Below are 16,791 nucleotides of genomic sequence, written 5' to 3'. Positions count from 1 at the left end.
ACAATCAGCAGCTGGCCCCATTTACCTGAGCATGTGCACAGCTGGGGGAGAAGAACTCTGGGATGCAGGAGGCGAGTCATAAATTCAGCACCACCTGTCTAGAGCTCAAGAGAAAACATCATGGGATCTTGTAGGACAAGCTTAACATAGAGTTCCCATTTCTGCTCTGCTTCCTGGGCGCTGACATCCTAGCTTTTAATCTTCCACCCCCAGAGTGAGTGCTGCATTGGGGCTGGATAGTAGACCCATTTTCCTTTCTACTTTCCTGGGTGAGTTAAAGGGATTCTTTCATTTCTTCAGAGGAGGATGGAAGCTGAATCTGGGAGGTGCCTAGTGGTGGCAGTGGAATTTGGTGAGGAAAGTGTTGCAATAGGCAACAGACTTTAGTTCATATCCACTATATTGAGAAGAAAAAGCCACTAAGCTCTGCCCTAAATTGTGGTAGAACTTAATTACTGCTGGTTGCTTGCAAACTGTATAGAAAAAATACATGCAGACATAGATGGGGTTCATGGTGTATTCATGGGATACATGGGACACGGGTGGTGCTGTGGTCTAAACCACTGAGCCTCTTGGGCTTTTTTTTTATAAAAAAGATATTTATTGAAAGGTTTTAAGATATAACAAAAAATGAAAAATAAACATACAAAATAAAAACAGTTAAAAACATCCATTAATTTCCAATAACATAACTTTCTTACACTTATTTCCCCGGACCTCCTCATACCTCCCTTCTTTGTATTCCAGTTCAATTTGTTAGTTCAGCAAATCCTTACCATTAAGCTTTTACCCATTTGTGAAACCTTATTTTTTTCATATCTCTTAAAGCATTACAGCTGGAAACCACTTAGTTTCTTATCCAACATCCTTCTAACATTCATTAATTTTACAATATTTCTGTAAATAGTCTTTAAATTTCTTCCAGTCTTCTTTCACCGACTCTTCTCCCTGATCTCGGATTCTGCCAGTCATTTCTGCCAGTTCCATGTAGTCAATCACCTTCATCTGCCATTCTTCCAGGGTGGGTAGATCTTGTGTCTTCCAATACTTTGCAATGTGTATTCTTGCTGCTATTGTAGCATACATAAAAAAAGTTCTGTCCTTCTTTGGCACCGATTGGCCGACAATGCCTAGGAGAAAGGCCTCTGGTTTCTTCAGGAAGGTATATTTAAATACCTTTTTCAATTCATTGTATATCATTTCCCAGAAAGCCTTAATCTTTGGGCACGTCCACCAAAGGTGAAAGAATGTACCTTCAGTTTCTTTACATTTCCAGCATTTATTATCGGGCAAATGATAGATTTTTGCAAGCTTGACTAGGGTCATGTACCACCTGTATATCATTTTCATAATATTCTCTCTTAAGGTATTACATGCCGTAAACTTCATACCTGTGGTCCATAACTGTTCCCAGTCAGCAAACATAATATTATGTCCAACATCCTGTGCCCATTTAATCATAACAGATTTAACCGTTTCATCCTGAGTATTCCATTTCAACAGCAAGTTATACATTCTTGACAAATTCTTAGTATTGGGTTCTAACAGTTCTGTTTCTAATTTTGACTTTTCCACCTGGAAACCAATTTTCTTATCCAAATTATATGCCTCCATTATCTGATAGTAATGAAGCCAGTCTCTCACTTTGTTTTTTAGTTTTTCAAAACTCTGCAATTTCAGTTTATCTCCTTCTTGTTCCAAAATTTCACAATATGTCGGCCATTTGGCCTCCATATTGAGCCTTTTCAAAGCTTTTGCTTCCATTGGTGACAGCCACCTTGGAGTTTTATTTTCCAACAAGTCCTTATATCTTATCCAGACATTAAACAAAGCTTTCCTGACAATATGATTTTTAAATGCTTTATGAGCTTTGACCTTATCGTACCATAAATATGCATGCCATCCAAATACATTGTTAAAGCCTTCTAAATCCAAAATGTCTGTGTTTTCAAGAAGTAGCCATTCTTTCAACCAGCAAAAGGTTGCTGATTCATAATAAAGTTTAAGGTCTGGCAGGGCAAATCCACCCCTTTCTCTTGCTTCTGTCAGTATCTTAAATTTTATTCTGGGCTTCTTGCCCTGCCAGACAAATCTAGAGATATCTCTCTGCCACTTCTTAAAACAGTCCATCTTGTCCACAATTTGCAATGTCTGAAATAAAAACAACATTCTCGGCAGTACATTCATTTTTATCACAGCAATTCGGCCCAACAGTGAAAGCTTCAGATTTGACCAAATTTCTAAATCTTTTTTCACTTCCGTCCAACATTTTTCATAATTATCTTTAAATAAGTTCACATTTTTGGCTGTCATGTTAATCCCCAGGTATTTCACTTTCTTTACCACAGTCAATCCTGTCTCGTTCTGAAACCTATCTCCTTCGATCGGTGTTAATTTTTTCTCTAAAACCTTGGTTTTTAACTTATTCAGTTTAAAACCTGCCACTTGACCAAATTCCTGAATTAATTCTAAAACCCTTTTAGTACTAGATTCTGGCTCCTGTGACGTCAGTACTAAGTCATTTGCAAATGCTCTCAATTTATATTGTTTGGCTCCGACCTGTATACCTTTAACCAACCGGTCCCTTCTAATCATGTTTAGCAAAACCTCCAGGACCGATATAAAAAGCAATTTTCTTATCCAAATTATATGCCTCCATTATCTGATAGTAATGAAGCCAGTCTCTCACTTTGTTTTTTAGTTTTTCAAAACTCTGCAATTTCAGTTTATCTCCTTCTTGTTCCAAAATTTCACAATATGTCGGCCATTTGGCCTCCATATTGAGCCTTTTCAAAGCTTTTGCTTCCATTGGTGACAGCCACCTTGGGAAATTGGGCACCCCTGTCGTGTCCCTTTTTCTATTTTAAATTATTCCGTAAACACATTATTTACAATTAATTTAGCCTTTTGTTCAGAGTATATCGCACCTATACCATTTTCAAAGCCTCTTGGGCTTGATGAACGGAAGGTCGGTGGTTCAAATCCCCCACGACGGGGTGAGTTCCCGTTGCTCTGTCCCAGCTCCTGCCAACTTAGTAGTTTGAAAGCATGCCAATGCAAGTAGATAAATAGGTACCGCTGTGCGGAAAGGTAAACAGACTTTCCATGCGCTCTGGTTTCCATCACGGTGTTCCATTGTGCCAGAAGCGGTTTAGTCCTGCTGGCCACATGACCTGGAAAGCTGTCTGTGGACAAACACGGTCTCCCTCGGCCTGAAAGCGAGATGAGCGCCACAACTCCATAGTTGCCTTTGCCTGGACTTAACCGTCCTGGAGTCCTTTACCTCCTCCCCCCCCAAATGGTTTAGCATTTGGAGGAAGCCTGTTTCACATGAGGCCCTTTCTCATAATGCTCTAGGTGTGGGAATCTCCCTAATATATTTGGTGTCTCTGCTACATATCCCATATTCTCTTACAGAGTTGGGAGACCTGTATCTGTGACCCATGGGGGACCAATTCCACATGCGACCTGAATTGGATCGAGCTCTGGAAGACATTGACGAAGTGATACACGAGGAACTCGTTAAGGAAGTGATACACTCTTTACAGGTGAAATAATCAAGAACTAAAGGCCAATGGCCCATCTAGTCCAGCATCCTGTTCTCCCAGTGGCCAAACACAGGGGCAAATAACATCTGGGTACAAGAGCCCTCTCCTGTGGTCTCACAACACTTGTACTAAGAAAAAAATACTACCTCTTAAGTGTGGAAGTAGGGGATAGCCATCATGGCTAGTAGTCATTGATAGATTTCTCCTTGAATATTTTCAAGCCATCCAAGTTGGTGGCCGTTTAGTTCACATTCGCTAGTGTGCCGCCAGGGTGGTGGTGGTGGGGCCAGGGGTTGAGTTCCCTGTCCCTCTTGTGCTTGAGAAGGGGATGTGCAGGCCACAATAGATTATTTATTTATTTATTTTTATAAATATTTATTAAGATTTTTTAACAACCAAAACAACATCAAGCAGACAAGAGAAAAGGAAAGATAAAACCAAACTCCAAGAAAAAGAAGAATACAAAAGGAAAATACAAATAAAATAACAGTATTCATAAATTATGTTTTCATAAACTTTGGACTTCCTCACATCTCCCTTGCCTACGTTCCCGACAATATAATTGTATGCAGCAATTTGTTACCTTACCTCCATTCTTATTTTATAAATCTCAGGTATTCAAATTCGACTTTTAACTTGTATTTGTCATAAATTCAACTCCTTCTATTGAACCAAATATTACTTCCATTTTCGACGTTAGCTTAAACATCATATGTTCTCAAATATCTTACAATAATTTTACTGTTGCCATGTTACTTTCATTTGTGCATTCTCCTAGCATTCATACAATTTGTAATGTTTTTGTAAATAGTCTTTAAATTTTTTTCCAGTCCTCTTCCATCGTCTCTTCTCCCAGATCTCGGATTCTGCTAGTCATTTCAGCCAATTCCATGTAGTCTATCAGTTGCGTCTGCCATTCTTCCAGGGTGGGCAAATTCTGTGTCTTCCAATACTTTGCGATGAGAATTCTTGCTGCTGATGTCGCGTACATAAAGAAAGTTCTATCCTTCTTTAACACCCCTTGGCCGACAATGCCCAGAAGGAAGGCCTCTGGTTTCTTAAGGAAGGTATACTTAAATACCTTTTTTAGTTCATTATAAATCTTTTCCCAGAAAGCCTTAACCTTTGGGCATGTCCACCAAAGATGAAAGAATGTTCCCTCAGCTTCTTTACATTTCCAACATTTGTTCTCGGGCAAGTGATATATTTTTGCCAGCTTAACTGGGGTCATGTACCACCTATATATCATTTTCATAATGTTTTCTTTCAAGGCATTACATGCCGTGAACCTTACTCCGGTGGTCCATAACTTTTCCCAGTCAGCAAACATAATATTATACCCAATGTCCTGAGCCCATTTTATCATAGCTGATTTGACAATTTCATACTGCGTATTCCATTTCAACAGCAAGTTATACACTTTTGAAAGTACTTTGGTCTTAGGTTCTAACAGCTCTGTTTCTAATTTCGATTTTTCCACCTGGAAACCTACTTTCTTGTCCAACTTAAAAACCTCCTTGATCTGAGCATAATGTAACCAATCTCACACTTTACCTTTTAATTTCTCAAAACTCTGCAATCTCCAAGTATCACCTTCTTTTTCTATTATCTCCCAATATTTTGGCCAATTGGCCTCCATATTGAGTCTTTTCGGGGCCTTGGCTTCCATTGATGACAGCCACCTTGGGGTCTTGTTTTCTAACAAGTCTTTGTATTTTATCCAGACATTAAACACAGCTTTCCTGACAATATGGTTCTTAAAGGCCTTATGCATTTTTACCTTGTCGTACCACAAGTATGCATGCCATCCAAAAGCATTATTAAACCCTTCCAGATCTAGGACATCAGTGTTCTCAAGTAAAAACCAATCCTTCAACCAGCAGAAAGCCGCCGATTCATAATACAGTCTCAAATCCGGCAGGGCAAACCCCCCTCTTTCTTTAGCATCAGTTAGAATTTTAAATTTTATTCGGGGCTTTTTGCCCTGCCAGACAAACTTAGAAATATATCTTTGCCATTTTGTAAAACATTCCACTCTGTCCACGATCTGTAGGGTCTGAAACAAGAATAACATCTTTGGCAATACATTCATTTTTATCATAGCAATTCTACCCAACAAGGAGAGTTTCAGTCTTGACCAAGTTTCTAAGTCCTTCTTAATTTCTGTCCAACACTTTTCATAATTATCCTTAAATAGATTCAAATTTTTAGAAGTCATATTAACCCCTAGGTATTTCACCTTCTTAGCAATTTTTAAATCTGTCTCTTTCTGAAACCTTTCTGATTCCTCAGTTGTCAATTTTCCCCCCAGAACCTTTGTCTTCTGCTTATTTAATTTAAAACCTGCCAACCGACCAAACTCTTGAATCAGTTCCAAAACTCTTTTTGTACTAGAGTCTGGTTCCTGCAATGTCAAAACCAGGTCATCTGCAAAAGCTTTAAGTTTGTACTGTTTGGCTCCGACCTGAATCCCTTCCACCAACCGATCCCCTCTAATCATATTCAAGAGCACCTCCAGGACCGAAATGAATAACAAAGGGGAAATCGGGCAACCTTGTCGTGTTCCTTTTTGAATTTTAAAATCTTCTGTCACCACATTGTTAACTATTAATTTAGCTTTTTGTTCTGAATAGATTGCCTCTATAGCATTTTCAAACCCCCGTCCCACTCCCATCCCTTCAAAAAAAAATTTCATGAACATCCAAGATATATTGTCAAAGGCCTTCTCCGCATCTATAAAAATCAACACTGCTCTTGTATTCATATTTGTTTGTAAAAGTTCCAAAATGTCAATGATGTTTCTAGTATTATCATGTGTCTGCCTGGGAGAAAGCCTGCCTGATCTTTATGAATTACTTCGTTTAACACTTTTTTAAGTCTACTTGCCAAAATGTCAGCAAAAATTTTGTAATCCACATTCAGGAGAGAGATGGGACGGTAGTTCTTAAGTTGTGTCTTTTCAGATTCCAACTTAGGTATCAATGTGATGTAGGCTTCTTTCCACGATTCCGGTGCCTTCTTCCCCTCCATAATCTCATTACAGACCTCCATTAATGGTTGTATCAAATAGTCTTTCATAACCTTATAGTACTTGGAGGTAATTCCATCTGGCCCTGGAGACTTGCCCAGTTGCATATTCTGAATGGCACCTTCAATCTCTTGTTGTGTTATTTTATAGTTCAGGATTGTTCTGTTCTCTTGAGACAATCTTGGTAGGCCATTCCTTTTCAAAAATTGGTCTATCTCAGTCTCTTTCTGCGGCCCTTGAGTGTACAGTTGTTTAAAGTATCTCTGGAAACTTTTTCTAATCTCCACAGGATTCTGGATATTTTTTCCTTCAATCTCTAAGTTAGTAACCGTATTTAATTTTTGTCTTTTTTTCAACTGCCATGCTAGCAGTCTCCCACATTTATTTGCCGATTCAAAAGATCTTTGTTTCATTAACTTAATTTTCCACTCCACCTCCTGATTTATCAATTTAGAGTATTGTGCTTGGTAAAGTTTAATTTCTCTCAGAATCTCCTGTGACTTCGGTTTCAATCTTAGCTTTTTCTCACATTCCTTAATTCTTTCCAAAATCTTGTCCTTTTTCTCATTCTGTGCTCTTTTCTTTAAGGTGTTCTGTTGTATCAGAAACCCCCTCATTACAGCTTTACTTGTGTCCCAGATTACTCTTTTTTCCACCTCGGTGTTCAAATTTATTTCAAAATAGTCCTTCAAAGTTTTTTGGGCCTTTTTAATGATCTCCTGATCTCTAAGTAGGTTGTCATTCATCCTCCATCTAAAGGAACCGGTTGTAGTTAATGTCATGTCCATCTTTAGTGCGTTATGGTCGGAGCAAGTCTTTGGGCAGATTTCCACTTTCCTAGTCTTAGGTGCCAGACCTCTAGTCACCCAAATTTGGTCGATTCTTGTCCATGTCAGGTGGGCTTCAGAAAAGAATGTTCCTTCTCTTCCTAGAGGGTTTTTTGACCTCCATATATCGATTAAGTCCATATTGTCAGTCAGTTCAAAAAAGGTTTTAGGTAGTCTACCATCTTTTGAAGCATCTTGGTTTTGAGACTTATCCATATTTGTAGACACCACCCCATTCATGTCTCCCATCATAATGATGTTACTATAATCCAGATAGTCCAGCATTGTCTCATGCAGCTTCTTGTAAAATTCCGATTTCCCCTCATTTGGTGCATAGATGCCTAATATTAGAAACTTCTCTCCTTGTGCTTGAATTTCAATTGCCAAAATTCTCCCTTGCTCGTCTTTAAAAAGAAATTTTGGTGATAGGCTCTCCTTGGCGTAGATCACCACCCCTCTTTTTTTGACTCGATCTGATGAAATAAATTCTTGGCCTAGTCTCTTATTGATTAAGACTTTCCTATGGAGCCTAGTCACATGGGTTTCCTGCAAGCAAATAATGTCCAATTGTTCCTTTTTTAAAATATGAAATATCTTTCTCCTTTTTTCCGGGGAATTTCCACCGTTAATGTTCCAACTGAGAAGTTGCAGAGACATCCTGGGCAAATCTGTTATTCGGTAGGTGGTGGTGGTGTTTCTTTCTCCTGGTCAATTGATCCCGAAGGTGTAGATTCCTCCGGCTGCGAGGGTGGCCAAGATCCAGGCCCTATAGTCCCTTTCTGAAGGTCTTCTTTGTGCTCCTGCAAAAACTTGTCTTTGTCCTCTGGTGTTTTAATTTTCACCTTTTCCCCTCTGTATGTAAAAGATAATCCTTGGGGGAATTCCCACCTAAAAGGGAGTTTATTTCCTTTGAGCAACTTTGTCAGATCTGTATAGGCGGTTCTGAGGTCCAGAAGTTGTTTAGGAATATCTCTGTAAATTTCAGCTCTAGTGCCCAGTATTTCAAGAGACTTTTCGTAGTGTAAGCTTAGTATTTTATCCCTTTCCTCCTTCGATCTCAAGGTGATCAAGCAATCTCTGGATCTGTCCTTTTTCAGAATTCTTCCAAGTCTAAAGGCAGTTACAATTTTAAAGTCTTTATTTTCCTCCAAATTCCAGAACTTAGTCAAAATAAAAAAATTCCTTCCAGTAGCACCTTAAAGACCAACTAAGTTAGTTCTTGGTATGAGCTTTCGAAAATTCTTTTGCCAAATAGTCTGTCAAATTCCCTTGTTCAAGTTCTGGAATTGCTCTCAGCCTAAGATTATTTTCCCTGGACCGTAGTTCAACCATAGACAGGTAGGCCTGATGTTCACCAACCTGTTTATGCAGTGGTTTAACTTCCTTCTTCACTTCCTCCACTTTCTGGCTGGCCGCTTCCGCCAATTTACGGTTCTCAGAGGTAGCCTCAAAAAGTTTCCCAATTGATTGTGAGTGTAAAGTAACTTGCTCCGTTAGTTTATTTAGGCTGGCAGTATTTTGATCAGTCTTAGCTGCTTGTACATCTGCTTTCTTGTCCAATATTTCCAATTTCTGCAAGATTTTATCTAGTACTGAGTCGTCTCCTCCAGATGCCATGCCTTCTAAAGAAGTCACCTCAATTTCTGCTTCTTGCGTTCCCAAGACAGTGGGAACTGATGATCTGCGGAATTGGGAAGTCAGTGTTGCTTGAGTTAGTTGTTTTGCTCTAGCTTTGGCTGCTCTTGTTCTCCCAGCGCCACTCATTCCACTCCTGTCTGCGTGCCAAGGTCAAATTCTGAACAGTCCCATGGGAACCTTCCACCCTAGAGAGTAAACAAAAATTTGAAGAAAGAAGGAGGAAAAATACCAGACTCAAGCAGTTGTAAATCCAAACTCCACTAGGGGCAGTAGGAATAGGTCTTGAGGGGAACAAAGGGAAACTTTCCCCCCTAAAATTAGGTCCAATATTTTAAAATTTTTACCTCAAAGTCCAACAGTATCTAACCAGTCTTAAGTTTATAAGAGGACCTTCAACTCTTCTTTAAAAACAGCAGAGTAAATCCTTACTTAAACAATGTTTCAGAGAGAGTGCAAGAGAGCATTGTTTCAAAGTCTGGAATGTTTGGAATGTTGTGGCCACAGCCCTTGTAGCCTTTGTAGCTTCCGTCTCAAGCCCACACGCTTCCACCCTCAGCGCTTTCTGCTCACCTCTCCGGTCCAGCTACTTCAGCAGAGTGTACGCAGCTTTTGCTGTTGCTGTGTGTGTGTGTGTGTGTGATAAATCAGGCTACACGCACAGTGTCTGCTTATCTCCTAAAAGTCTTTATTCGTGTAGAAAAACAGCTCTTAAATCTTTCCTGGCGACCGAGCACTCATCTTGCTTCCTCTCCGGAGCAAACCGAAACAGAACTGAGACACAGGAATCACTCCCCTCAGTAAACCATGCCTCAGAATGGGAGGCGTTACACAGAGCCTCTTAACCCTGTAGGCTCTGATTCTATCCACACCTCCTCTCGCCACACATTCTGAGAGGCGTTGTGGACACACATATTTACAGACTCTTGAGAGTTCAACACCTTCCCCATTGCCTTTTGCCTCTTCCTGGCACCTTTGTCAGGCAACTGTTGAACCTCCTCACAACCCTCAGATTCGCACTGTGCGAAACCGACCCACGCACTAGTGGCTTCATACCTTTCAGGTGGAATTCCCTTCGTTGCCCGAGATGAACGTCTGGGCACAAATTGGGGTGCTTCCTCTGAGCCACTGGGGCCAGCAGGTGTGTCTTCTTCATCAGACTCCTCCCCCTCTGACTTGACCCATCTGTGAGCTTTCTCCATTATGCTAACAGGAGATGAAGGCTCACTCTTGGACACTCCTTTCACAACCCGTGGAGACGCCCAAACCTGTTCCGGACCCTGATCCTGGACCTGGTCCTCATTTTCAGGTTCAGCCTCTACCTCTCCCTCCTCCTCAGATTCTGACAGACAATCTGAGTAAATGTCAGGGCTCACTTTGCGCCTTGCCCAACCATCCTGCTCACAGAACTCAGCATGTTTACTGATCAGAAGCTTGGTCTGATCACCTTCTGGATATGCAAACCTCCACCCCTTTGTCGCAGGTTCATACCCACAGAAGATCATTTCCTGGACCTTTGGACCACCCTGTTCTTGCAGAGCTTTTGGTACCGGCACCAAAGCTCTTGTACCGAACACGCGGAGGAAATGCACCTGCGGTTTCTCTCCGTGAAGCATAAAATACGGAGTTTCACCTACCACTGAATTGTAGGACCTATTCTTTGTGAAATTTGCAGCCCTCGCCGACTCTCCCCAAATGCTTTGAGGCAAACCAGAGTCATACAGCTGAATTTCTGCTGCTTCAACCAGAGCTTTGCTCCTCAGCTCTGCCACCCCCCTCTCCTGAGGAGAAGTCACCTTGTGACGTATCCCTTTCTGGTGAAAGAATTTCTGCAGAGCGGACCCAGTGACCTCTGACCCTCGGTCACTCTGGAACCCCTGCACCTTGGTGGAGAACCTTAGTTCCACCTCTGCCACCCAATCTTGGATCAGTTGTGCCGCATCCTCTTTCCGTTTCAGCGGATAAAACCAGCTGACCTGGCTAAAATCATCCTGCAGTGTCAGCCCAAACCTGGCCCCTCCCAGACTTGGCTTTTGCATGGGACCAAAAAGATCTGTGTGCACAAGCTCGAAAGGTTTTGTGGCTACCCTCTCCAGCCTGGGATAGCTGTATCCCTTGGCTTTGGCTTTTCTGCAAGCCCTGCAATTCAGGAGTCTACCACATTCTCGGATTTTACAACCTTTGGTGCACTCCGGAAGCATCTGGATATCCTCACAAGAACCATGTGACATTTTCTTGTGCCACACGCAAGCACATGAAACATGCGTGTGCAGCGGAACAGTTGCACACTGAGCCTGTGCTTTATCACTCCTTTTACCCTCCAGAGGTGTTTCAAAAACAAAAAAACCGTTGTGCCCCTTTGGAACACCGATCAGGACTTTCCCCCCTCTGGAAATTGTGCGGACATTCTTCTCAAAACAAACCTTATACCCCTCCTGTAAGAGACAAGGTACAGATAAAAGACAATGTTTCATCCCTGGTGCCTGGAAGACTTCCAGCTGCGCCTGCAAAACAGAAACACAAACATTTCCAACCTTACACAAAGACTTTTGTGAATTTTCTGCAAAGCAAACAGTTTTCCCAACTGAAACAGGCTTGCAGTTCCACGTCTCGATACCAAGAGTCTCAGGTATCAGATGTCTGTTGACAGTACTGTCTATAACCCAGTTCATTATTTTGCCCCCACTGCAGCTGTTTTCCAAAGCTGCCATAGCTGCAAACGTCTCGTTGCCGTCCTTGGGGCCTTCGCAGGTGTCCTGTACAACCGCTGTGGACGCTGTTAGCTGATAAGCTCTGTCTTCCCCCTCTGAGCCACGTTGTCTCTGCGTCTTCCCACGCTTGCCTGCTCTGCCGGACTGGTTGCCATGGAAACCCGGCTGATTCCCATGGGAAACGGCCTTGGAGACATCCTGCCCTGTCTCCCTTGCTCTCTGGGGGCAGTTGCGCCGCAGATGGTCAGGGGAATTGCAAACGTAACAACGACGAGTGGAAAAAGCCTGAATGGAGCATTCCGATGGCCTGGCCCCTCTGCAACCTGAGGAGCCCCCCGAGCCACCTTTGCCCTCTCTGATACGCCATTCTTCTTCATCCCCTAGACGGCCTGTGACATAAGACAGCGTCAGCTGTTGCGGATCCATAGACTCCAGAGTTAGACACAGATTGTCATAACTCTTGTCCAAAGAGCTGAGCAAGATATAAACTTTCAGTTCCTCAGAAAAGTTAACTTGCAACAATCTCAGCTGGTTGAACACAGAAAGCATCTCAGTTACATGCTTCCTGATGCTGACCCCAGGACGCAGCTTCATCTCAAACAAGCGTCTGGTGGTGTGTATCTTTGCCCCAGCTGTGGTCCTGTGGTGCACTCTTTCCAGTGCACGGTAGGCATCAAAGCAGTCTCAAGCCCCTCTACCAAAGGCAGCTGAGAACCCTCCAAACTGAGCACGATAGCTGCCAGGGCCTTTTGATTCTTTCTCTGCGAAGCGTGTGCATCTGCAATTTCAGCTGCCGAAGCACCGGCCGCCGGTTGGGGAAGTGGAAGCCCTTGGACCGCTCCCCACAAACCCTTGGCTACCAGCCAGGCCTTCAGCTTCCTACTCCACTCCTCCCAGTTGGTTCCGTCCAATTTTGCAAATGGAACTAAAAATGATTCATGGCTGTCTGCCATCTTCTCCCGGGGCCCCAGCTACTCACGTATCCGAACCGTAGCTCTCCAGCTCCCGATTCCGGCAGATCAGCCTCTTCTCCAGCGAGATCCTCTGCCCTTCCTCCAGGCAGGACTCAAAGCTGGCTTTCACTCTGCTTCTCTCAGCAGGCTCCCACACACCGGCACGTCAGGAAACAGTTTCAAAGCGTTTTTGGACCATCCATAACCTCTGGAATGTTTGGAATGTTGTGGCCACAGCCCTTTTAGCCTTTGTAGCTTCCGTCTCAAGCCCACACGCTTCCACCCTCAGCGCTTTCTGCTCACCTCTCCGGTCCAGCTACTTCAGCAGAGTGTACGCAGCTTTTGCTGTTGCTGTGTGTGTGCGTGTGATAAATCAGGCTACACGCACAGTGTCTGCTTATCTCCTAAAAGTCTTTATTCGTGTAGAAAAACAGCTCTTAAATCTTTCCTGGCGACCGAACACTCATCTTGCTTCCTCTCCGGAGCAAACCGAAACAGAACTGAGACACAGGAATCACTCCCCTCAGTAAACCACGCCTCAGAATGGGAGGCGTTACACAGAGCCTCTTAAATCTGTAGGCTCTGATTCTATCCACACAAAGTAACTAGTCCAAAAGCGCTCAGATGTAGCAGTTCACTGTAGCAAATAACAAAGTTCGCAAACTGACAGCTCCAACAGTTCAGCAGTCAGAAACCTGGATTTCTTTGTCAAATTTTGTAAATCCCAAAGGAGGAGAACAAAAGAGAAGTCCAAAAGATGTGAAAGCAAAAAGTTTAAGTCTCTTATCTTCTGTATGTCGAAGGTTCAAATCATGCATCCAGATGTTACTTTTAACTCTACTTCAAAGGCGCCAGATCAAAGTCAATTGCTTTAAAATTTAGCAAGCAAGGGAGACTGACTTCCTGGTTGCATCTCCTGCTACGTCCGAATTTCTTAAAGCCAATTTAAATTATTTTAAGTCCCTTTTACTCACGGGTTGTTGTTTCCGAATCCAATAGTGCAGAAAGAAAGGTCAGCGCTCACCGGCAGCAGCTATGCGGCTTTGCCCTCGCGGAAAGAGCGATCAACTCACAGCACCACGCACCCTTCCACGTTCCGAGGCCCCTTACGGGGTCCCTTCTTCGTTTCTGGGGGCGCTTTTGGTGCCCGCCGAGTCCCACGGCCACAGGCTCGCTCTGCCTGTGGTTTTCCGATGTGGGTCTCCGCTTTGCCGTAGTGGACGACCCGTTTCCGCGGAGCTCCCTATTCAGCAGCTGAAGAAGGCAGCCATTGCCGTTAGCGCCGCCTCCGGAAGTTCCAGGCCACAATAGATTAGATAAGGTTGCCTCTTCCATATGGTCTGTCTAGTCTTCAGCCTATTCTTCAGCAAGGGACTCCACATGTGATGTCTTCAGGGTCTGGCGGTCCTAGGGAGCCCTGGGGGCGCCAGTCTCAAAATAGCTGCTATGGTGGGTGGGACAAGCAAGAACTTTTAGGGGGTGTTAATGCTGTGAGCCCCTCCATCAGAGCCGCAGGTTGCATAGGTGTGTAAATAAACCATCTATCATCAAGATACCACAGTCTCAGCTGTCCCTCATTCTGAGGAAACCAAACCCTCGGTAAGTGCCTGGAACCCCTTGAATACCACACTACTGTGAGATGGGGTGGTGTGTAATAAATGGGTATACTTTAAATGTGTGGTGTGTAAACAAACACAGCCCTAAATTCTCACTTGCAGAGGGAGGGTGAAATATAGAGATGATGAGGGCAGTTGCTCCAGCTTGAACAATAGGTTCCTATTAAAATGATTCCTTTCTCTTGTTTCTGGTGATATTGGAGGTGAGGGAGGCGGCTGCAAATTTCTTCACTGCACGCCAGGCTCCATTTTCAGTTGAGCAGAGGCAGCTGCAGAATGAAACCCAGGAGGAAGATGATGATGGTGATTGGGAGGCGGCAGCAAATTTCATCATTGCAGGCCAGGCTCCATATTCAGTTGAGCAGAGGCAGCTGCAGAATGAAACCCAGGAGGAAGATGAAGATGGTGATGGGGAGGCGGCTGCAAATTTCTTGACTGCAGGCCACGCTCCATCTTCAGCTGAGCAGAGGCAGCTGCAGAATGAAACCCAGGAGGAAGATGATGATGGTGATTGGGAGGCGGCAGCAAATTTCATCATTGCAGGCCAGGCTCCATATTCAGTTGAGCAGAGGCAGCTGCAGAATGAAACCCAGGAGGAAGATGATGATGGTGATGGGGAGGCGGCTGCAAATTTCATCATTGCAGGCCAGGCTCCATTTTCAGTTGAGCAGAGGCAGCTGCAGAATGAAACCCAGGAGGAAGATGAAGATGGTGATGGGGAGGCGGCTGCAAATTTCTTCACTGCAGGCCAGGCTCCATCTTCAGCTGAGCAGAGGCAGCTGCAGAATGAAACCCAGGAGGAAGATGAAGATGGGTATGGGGAGGCGGCTGCAAATTTCCTCACTGCAGGCCAGGCTCCATTTTCAGTTGAGCAGAGGCAGCTGCAGAATGAAACCCAGGAGGAAGATGAAGATGGTGATGGGGAGGCGGCTGCAAATTTCTTCACTGCAGGCCAGGCTCCATCTTCAGCTGAGCAGAGGCAGCTGCAGAATGAAACCCAGGAGGAAGATGAAGATGGGTATGGGGAGGCGGCTGCAAATTTCCTCACTGCAGGCCAGGCTCCATTTTCAGTTGAGCAGAGGCAGCTGCAGAATGAAACCCAGGAGGAAGATGAAGATGGTGATGGGGAGGCGGCTGCAAATTTCCTCACTGCAGGCCAGGCTCCATTTTCAGTTGAGCAGAGGCAGCTGCAGAATGAAACCCAGGAGGAAGATGGAGGTGGTGATGGAGAGGCGGCTGCAAATTTCTTGACTGCAGGCCACGCTCCATCTTCAGCTGAGCAGAGGCAGCTGCAGAATGAAACCCAGGAGGAAGATGAAGATGGTGATGGGGAGGCGGCTGCAAATTTCTTGACTGCAGGCCACGCTCCATCTTCAGCTGAGCAGAGGCAGCTGCAGAATGAAACCCAGGAGGAAGATGAAGATGGGGATGGGGATGCGGCTGCAAATTTCCTCACTGCAGGCCAGGCTCCATCTTCAGTTCAGCAGAGGCAGCTGCAGAATGAAACCCAGGAGGAAGAGGATGATGGGGAGGGCAGGAATTGGGGTAAGTTCAGACTCCCCCTATCCTGCTATATGTGCCAAACCCACCTACCCATTTGCCCTTTCCCCACACCTGACTAAAGGCCTCCTTTTATTTCTCACCCCCTTGCATATGCTCACCTGGGCTGGCCAGCTGTTCCACATGCTTTAGTTGGCATGGCCACCTACTAGTCACCACATGAACTGCAGAGCATGATAATACCTTACATTCTTATTTATCTAGGAAGGCAGGATAATCAGGGATTGTGCCAATGCATTCACAGTAAGTGATTTTGTTTCATAAGAAAATAAATCCCTGTCCCAGGTTATACAAGGACTTGTATCGTAATTGTTCTGCCAGAGCATGCAAACCAACAAACACATCAAATTTCAGCAGTATACTGTTGTTTAATTCCAGTAAAGGGACGCGGGTGGCGGTGTGGGTTAAACCACAGAGCCTAGGACTTGCCAATCAGAAGGTCAGTGGTTCGAATCCCCGCGACGGGGTGAGCTCCCGTTGTTTGGTCCCTGCTCCTGCCAACCTAGCAGTTTGAAAGCACAACAAAGTGCAAGTAGATAAATAGGTACTGCTGCAGCGGGAAGGTAAACGGCGTTTCGGTGCGCTGCTCTGGTTCGCCAGAAGCAGCTTAAGTCATGCTGGCAACATAACCTGGAAGCTGTACGCCTGCTCCCTTGGCCAATAAAGCGAAATGAGCGCCACAACCCCAGAGTTGGTTACGACTGGACCTAATGGTCAGAGGTCCTTTTACCTTTACCTAATTCCAGTAAACTACCGGTAATTCTTAAGCCATTAATATTCCCTTCAATCTCTTAAGCTCCTGCTTTAGAGGAAAGGAAAGATCTGCTGGGCAAGGTGTCTTTCAGCAGGATATTCTAACAGACAAACGGGAAATAAATAACTCTCACTATGGGAGACCGACAATTTAAATGAA

Source organism: Podarcis vaucheri, assembly GCF_965113315.1.
Source record: "Podarcis vaucheri genome assembly, chromosome: 2".
In the NCBI taxonomy this organism is placed as follows: Eukaryota; Metazoa; Chordata; class Lepidosauria; order Squamata; family Lacertidae; genus Podarcis; species Podarcis vaucheri.
The sequence above is the reverse complement of the archived record's forward strand: the minus strand, read 5'-3'. Positions refer to the sequence as shown.